The following is a 6,645-nucleotide window of genomic DNA, read 5'->3' as shown; positions in this document are numbered from 1 at the left end:
TGCTGAAGTCAAGGGGGTTAAGTGCATACTGAACAGTAAGACCAATAACCGCCTTTCTTCTCTTGACTCCCAGAGAAATAGAACTTCCAGTAGAAAAGACTTAGAAATACACAAATTAATGAATACCTCCATTCGGGTCCTACCCAGTCACTTTTTGTAAAGCCTACCAATCAACAAATCCTGTGTAGACACACAAAGCTTTCACCGGCTTTTTAGTGCCTTACTCTTTTTTTTTTTTTTTAAAGATTTAACTTCTATTTTGTTTATCTATCTATTTATTTATTTATTTATTTATGTAATCTCCACACCCAACATGGGGATCGAACTCACGATCTTCAGACCAAGAGTCCCACACTCCACTGACTTGAGCCAGCCAGTCGGGTGCCCCTTAGTGTGTCACTCTTAACTATAAATGGACAACCAAGGATCATTAGACATTTGAGGAAAACTAATATGAAGGATGGAGACCAAAATCCAACCAAACAATCAAACAAATGGGAAAAGAGCTCAGAGGAAACAGAGACCGTGTGGGTAGAGGGAGCAAAAGACGACTTGAGAATAACGCTAACAAGAATACAGAAGATTTGAGCAGCACTACCCATCAATTTGGCTTCAACAACTGCAGAATTCACATGTGAAAAGAGTTCAGAGAAAGGATTGGGGAGTTAAGGGTGGGGACAGTAATCAGATGATGGCTAAAGAGGGAACTCATTGGCTAGAGGTGGGGAAAACCAAAATGATCAATAGAGTTTTGTTGTTTGCTCCAAGTAAACACTTTTGGGGGTGGAGGGGCTATACCATGAGGTTAACTCTGTTCTCTTTCTCCTCATGATATTCCCAGTATAATCTACATTACTCTATATGCTTTATATATATTCTATATTTCATTTTAGAAATAAAAAAATGTGTTGTCAAAATATGTGGTTGGCTTGGGGTGAAACCAGGGCTTCCTGTGAGAAGTCAGCCATACTTGGGCTATCATTCCCCAAGTCCCACCCAGGATTTTCAAGGCAGAGGAAACAGCTTCAGCTCAGATTAAGCCATTCTCTCAGAAGAGAGCCGGGGGGCACCCTCAACCTGACTGCCAGAGAGAGAGAGGAGGCTGAATGGGCACCATCGCAAATTTCCTCAGATCTACCATACCGGCAGAGGGGAGCTATGGAGTGACCCGGGCTTGGGTGTGTCTGCCTTTGAATGTCATCCCCAGGTGCGAGTGTGTGTGACGTTAGGAGCAACTTTCTCTAAGAAATTCCCTCCTAAAATCCAGGTGGGAGGCTGATCTGTGAGCGAGCTGGCCTCAATGGATACATCTAAGTCTTTGGGAAGTCAGATTCTGTCCTGGGAGGGGAAAGGAGACACCACCACAGAGAGGAATCCCACTCCCTAGCCCTAGGCTCACATGCTGCTGTGGGTTTACCAGAGACAGAAGTCCCTCTGTTGTGTGGACTGTCCAGCAAGCGCTTCCCAAAGCTAAGACCCGAGACAAGAATATAAGGCAAGGACTACAAAGGAGATCTGTGGGCTGACTATGTAGCCACAGCAGTGAGGCAGAGCTGGCCAACCCCAGCGGGTGGAGAAGCAACAAATCAGTGGAAAGTGAGCAAGGGTCCAGGATTTGAGACTATAGGCGGCCTCAAAGCCACAGACGTCTCCCTGGGATAGAATGCCTGCTAGCCCTCAGACAGGCATGCCATGGCGTGGTGAGACGCTGGGCTCCACATGGCAAGTTTCGGAGCATGTGTCCCCAGAAAGGTCAAAGACCCCTCTGGGACAGACTCGAAGACCCTGCAGTTACGAACAAATAAAAAACTTCGATTTCACCAGGAAATAGAGAGATGTTCCCTGATAGCAAAGTTAAATCAAGAGAAGGAAGTGGAGGTAGTGGAGGGGGGTGCTCTCAGGGGACAGGACTGAGCAATGTGATTCTGAGGCATAGGGAGGGTTTAAGGACTGGAGGTAATGAGGTGAGCCTCAGTCCTCTGAGATTCTGACACTTGGAGTGAAGTCCCCACAGGCAGCCCTGCTTCTCTTACCACCCCCACCGTTGCACACCACAATGGTTTCCTCCCTGGCCCTCTCGCCCAGCATGCCGGCTTGCTCCCACCTCAGCATTTTTACACTTGCTCTTCCCTCCTTAGATTCACCGCCAACATCCCCTCTCCTCCACATGGACTCTTCTTGGGATCCTGCTTCCTTCCTTCTGTTATTAGAGTCCAGGATGGTGGCTGCCCTTCCTATCTAACCACCTCTTCAGCCCAGCCTAGCGAGGCAGGAACTCCTTTACATGCGCCGCACACTAAAACTATGTCTTGGGTCTTGTTTTCTCTTCCCACACTTCTTACAGGAGAAAAGTCTGATAGGTGAGTTAAAGGTGGCATAGATTTGCCCAGTAGAAGATTAAAACATACAGAAAAGGAAGCTAGTTTTCTTACCAGCAAAATATGCTCTGAGGAGAGGTGAACTTTGGTTGATCAAGGCTTTGGCAAACCAGTGGAGAGGCTGAGTCCCCAGGGGCCAACCATTGGAGGTTACCTTACACTGTGTAAATGACAGGGAGATCTGAGGGTCTGCTTGAGATGGAGGTTGACAGGAAGACCCAGGATGAGGAGGCCTCAGGAGATAGTATCTTAACAGGTTATGGATGAAGTTGCTTACTGTTTGATGTGTGATGAGACCCTCCTCCCCCGCCTCCTCCTCTTCCAATCCTCAGTGAATCTAGATGGTTTGCTTCCATTGACGAGAGACTGGAATGCTGAGCCCTCCTTCCAGGACCCCCAGGAAGAGCCTCACACAGGGCTTACACAGGTCTCTGGGTCTGCCCTGGGCAGGAAGTTCATTTTCTTCTCCCTTCACCTTCACGGGGTCTTTCCTCTGTGTATCTGTCCTAATCTCCTTGTTTTATAAGAATAACAGCTATCTTGGATTAGGGCCCATCCCAATGACTTCATATAACCTTAGTTACCTCTTCAAAGACCCTCTTTCCAAATACAATCATATTTTCAACACACAAATTTGATGGAGACACAGTTTAGCCCCTAATGCCCTCCGGGCAGAGCAACTTCTTTCTGCCTGCATTACCGAGAGGCCACTTATTGTTCGAGAGACCACTTATTGTTCTCTCGATCTTAACATGGCATTTGTTCCTTCCCTCTATTCTTTCCAGAGATTTCCCCCATGTATTCCTCCCTTTCTGTAAAAGCTCATCCTTCTAAATTCCCTGTGAATTTCTTTTCACAAACAGACCTTCTGAGAAGTATGTGCCACAGGCAGTTCTGTTTTGTTTTTTAATTTGATTTAACCCTCTAGAAAAAAGCCAGGAAACCTGAAACTCATCCATCTTGAGAAACAAGTGCTATCTTTCTGGTCCCCCTCCAGACAATCTAATCCCTGTGACTCTCTTTCAGCCTTTGCCCCACCGCCAACCTCAGCCTGTCTGCAAGAGCTTCAAGCTTATCTGAGAATGCGGTTCGAGCACCGCACCATGGTTCCAGCATGTTGCATAAGAGGGATGGAGATGAGACAGCAATTGGTAGGGTCGGGGTGTGGGGGCAGCCTCAGGAAGGAACTAGCGCAGGTGAAGCAATTCTAGATCTAAGAGAGTGAGAGTCCCTTAATGAAGGAAAGGTCCTTGACACGCTTTCTGGAATCATCACCTCAATTGTGAGGACTTCCACCTATCTCCTTACAAGAAACCCACACTCTAACCACAGGTAGATATGGCTCCCCAAACTCACTGTGCTTTCCTGATTCTTTGCCTCAGCTAAAATCCTTCCTTCTGTCTGGACTATGCTCCCTGCCCCAAACTCAACCCATCAAACATCCATCCATTCACGAGCAGAAAATTCCAATGTTGCAAGAGAACTTTATTGATCATCACAGATTGAAAAAGTCTCCTCACCCCTGAATTCTTAAAGCATTTCATTGATTCTCTTTCCCCTAAGAATGTCCCTGGAAAGGGAAGAAGCCCCATGTTATAGGGGAAATACATGGGTTTGGGGATGATGATGATGGTAAACATTTGTGGGACATTTACTGCATGTCAAGCACATGCTAAGTGCATTTCTCATTTAATCTTTATGACTCTCACAAGTGGATATTAAGATCAGCCCCATTTTTGCAAAGGAGGAAGCAGCAGCTCACTGGCATTTGTCACATGGCAAGCCAGTGGAAATCAGGATTCAAATGCAGATTTGCTGACCCCAGAGCCCATGCTCTCAGCCACTACAAACATTAATTATCAGACCTACTAGTGTTGTGACTTTGTACAGCTCAAACTCTCCAAATGTCAGTTTCCTTATCTGTAAAATGGAGTAATAGTACATTGTTGGGGCTGTCAGGAAGACAAAAGGAGAGCACATGTCTGAAGCACTTTGCACAGTGCCAGCTCTCTGTAAAGGGTAGTTTCATGGTGATTCACGGGACATAGAAATGGCGGTCTCCCGTTCTAGAATGTCAGCTCCTATAGAATAAGGAATGAGTCTGATTTGACTAGTGTTCCCTCAGCTTCTGGCAGAGTGATTGGTGCATGATATTTATCCATTAAATATGCCATTTATTTTTTTCCTTTATAAACTTAAAAAAATACAAAATCTGCCTGGGATGGATTATAGACCATTCTGTGCAGTATTGAAGAATGGGCCATCCTACCTTTCCTATCCTGAAGTTTAATCTAGAAACTATGCATGAGGGATTTTTCTCTCTTCTGATCACTTTCTAAAACCCAAGAGAATTTTTGGCAGTAACTTCAGTATTCTTTCTGGCCCAGAGCCTAGAACATCAAACAGAGAGACCAACCTTCTTGGATCGCCTGGGTCCATCCTAGTATTAGCACTGAAAATCTTGCATTCTAGGTGGGAAACACCATAGTCCTGGGCAAACTGGGACAGTTGGTCACCCTAGAATCCAGCAACAAGATTCGTAATAGGCATGCTGATAATTTATTGAACACTGGCTACATCTCAGGCACCATGGGAGTGCTTCAGGTCTGTACTCTTATCCCATTCTGCCGACAACCCTGGAAACTAATGGTTCTGTAGAAGCAGATGCAAAAGTTCACAGCACAGACCTAAAAAGAAATTCTTTGGAAAGGATTAAGCTTCAGAAAGAATCTAAATAGTTTTCCATTTAGGGCTTTCCCAAATAAGGTTCCTTTCCCATGTGGTTTTTGGAGGGGCCCAGGTGTTCATATTTGCTTTCCCTAGAAGTAGCAGAGGGAGGAGCCAAGTTTCCTGTTCATTGCATTTAATCTCACTTACTTAGCTACAAGTTCTCTTGCAGACATCTTGGACATGCAGGCTTTGCATGGTAGCATGGACCCATAAAAACGACCGTGTGACTGAAACTGTGCTAAGCAATCTTGATAATCAATGAGAGAATTACATTGGTTTGTGATATTTAAAAGTTTTTTGTCAAAATGTTAAAAACTCTTACTGTCAACTATAATCGCACAGGCAATGAAAGAGTGTAAAACTAATATTCATTTAGTAGATGGTAATTTAAAACATTAGAAACATTGAGAATGGAAGTGTTGTAGTTCTTTGTCAAAAACTTATCAAGAACAGTGTGATCAATGCTTGTCTTCTCATCATGTAACTCATGAAATGGAGCAAGCACTTTCTTCTATGCCTTAGAAAATTGTCACACTCTAAGTCTGGATCAGTTTCCCACTTTTTCTCCTTTGCCCTTTCAATGTTGTAAAAGATACCTGCGAATTCCTTTAAAGTATTTCGCCCAGAGGGCTTCCTCTGGGATATCTGCATCATCACAGTCCTTCACCTTCGCTAAGTTTCTCTCTGCATATCCAGAACCTCTCACATTCAGCTACTTCTTCTATGCATGTGCAGTTGGAGGTCACTTCCAGCATTATCCCCTTCTGTTTCCGTGCTTCGCTTCCCTTTTGGTTGGCTACTTCCTTCTTTCGATTATCCATTTTTGGAAAATGTCACAGGAGTTCATCACTAAGAGGCAAGGAAGAAGCACAACTAGAGGCTTCGCTGTCTGTGAGAAAACTTAACAACAGATGCTTAGTGATCAATCATCAAGAGACTTTGAAAGAAGTGATGTGATTACTCATGATCATGCTGTATATATTATTTATGTAGGGCCTTGTGGAGGGAAGGGCTAGCAAGCGAGCTCGCAATTTATTTTATTTATACAATTTCTCACAGTTAACATATCATAGCAGCTGAAATTAAAATGTTCTGTTGAGATCTGGCGCTATTTAACTACACTGTGGTAAACTGAAATTTGTGTATGTTAGAACCAGGCAACGTGAAGACTGGTGGTATTTAAATACTCCACCTCTGCTTAGTCCCTTCTGTTGTTAAGTTCCTCTTTAGGAAGAATCTATTTCCTGTCCCTATGGATCTCTTCACCTTGCTTAAAATTGTGGAATACAAGTGTGAGAGGCAGGAATCAATATTCAAATCATATTTAGGCCATGAACAACTTGATAGTGCATTATTTTTCGTCTTTGTGAAGGAAATATCAAATAACATTTGTTGAATGTCTCTATATGCCAATAACTGTTAGATTCTTTAATAAAACTTTCAACAGTCATCACAACAAATATTTGGAGTATGAAATATTATGCTCATTTTACAGATAAGGAAACAATCTCAAAAAGATGAAGTCCTTGGACCAAAG

The sequence above is a fragment of the Mustela nivalis genome (assembly GCF_964662115.1).
Source record: "Mustela nivalis genome assembly, chromosome: 4".
Taxonomy (NCBI): Eukaryota; Metazoa; Chordata; class Mammalia; order Carnivora; family Mustelidae; genus Mustela; species Mustela nivalis.
This window is presented reverse-complemented; position numbering follows the sequence as displayed.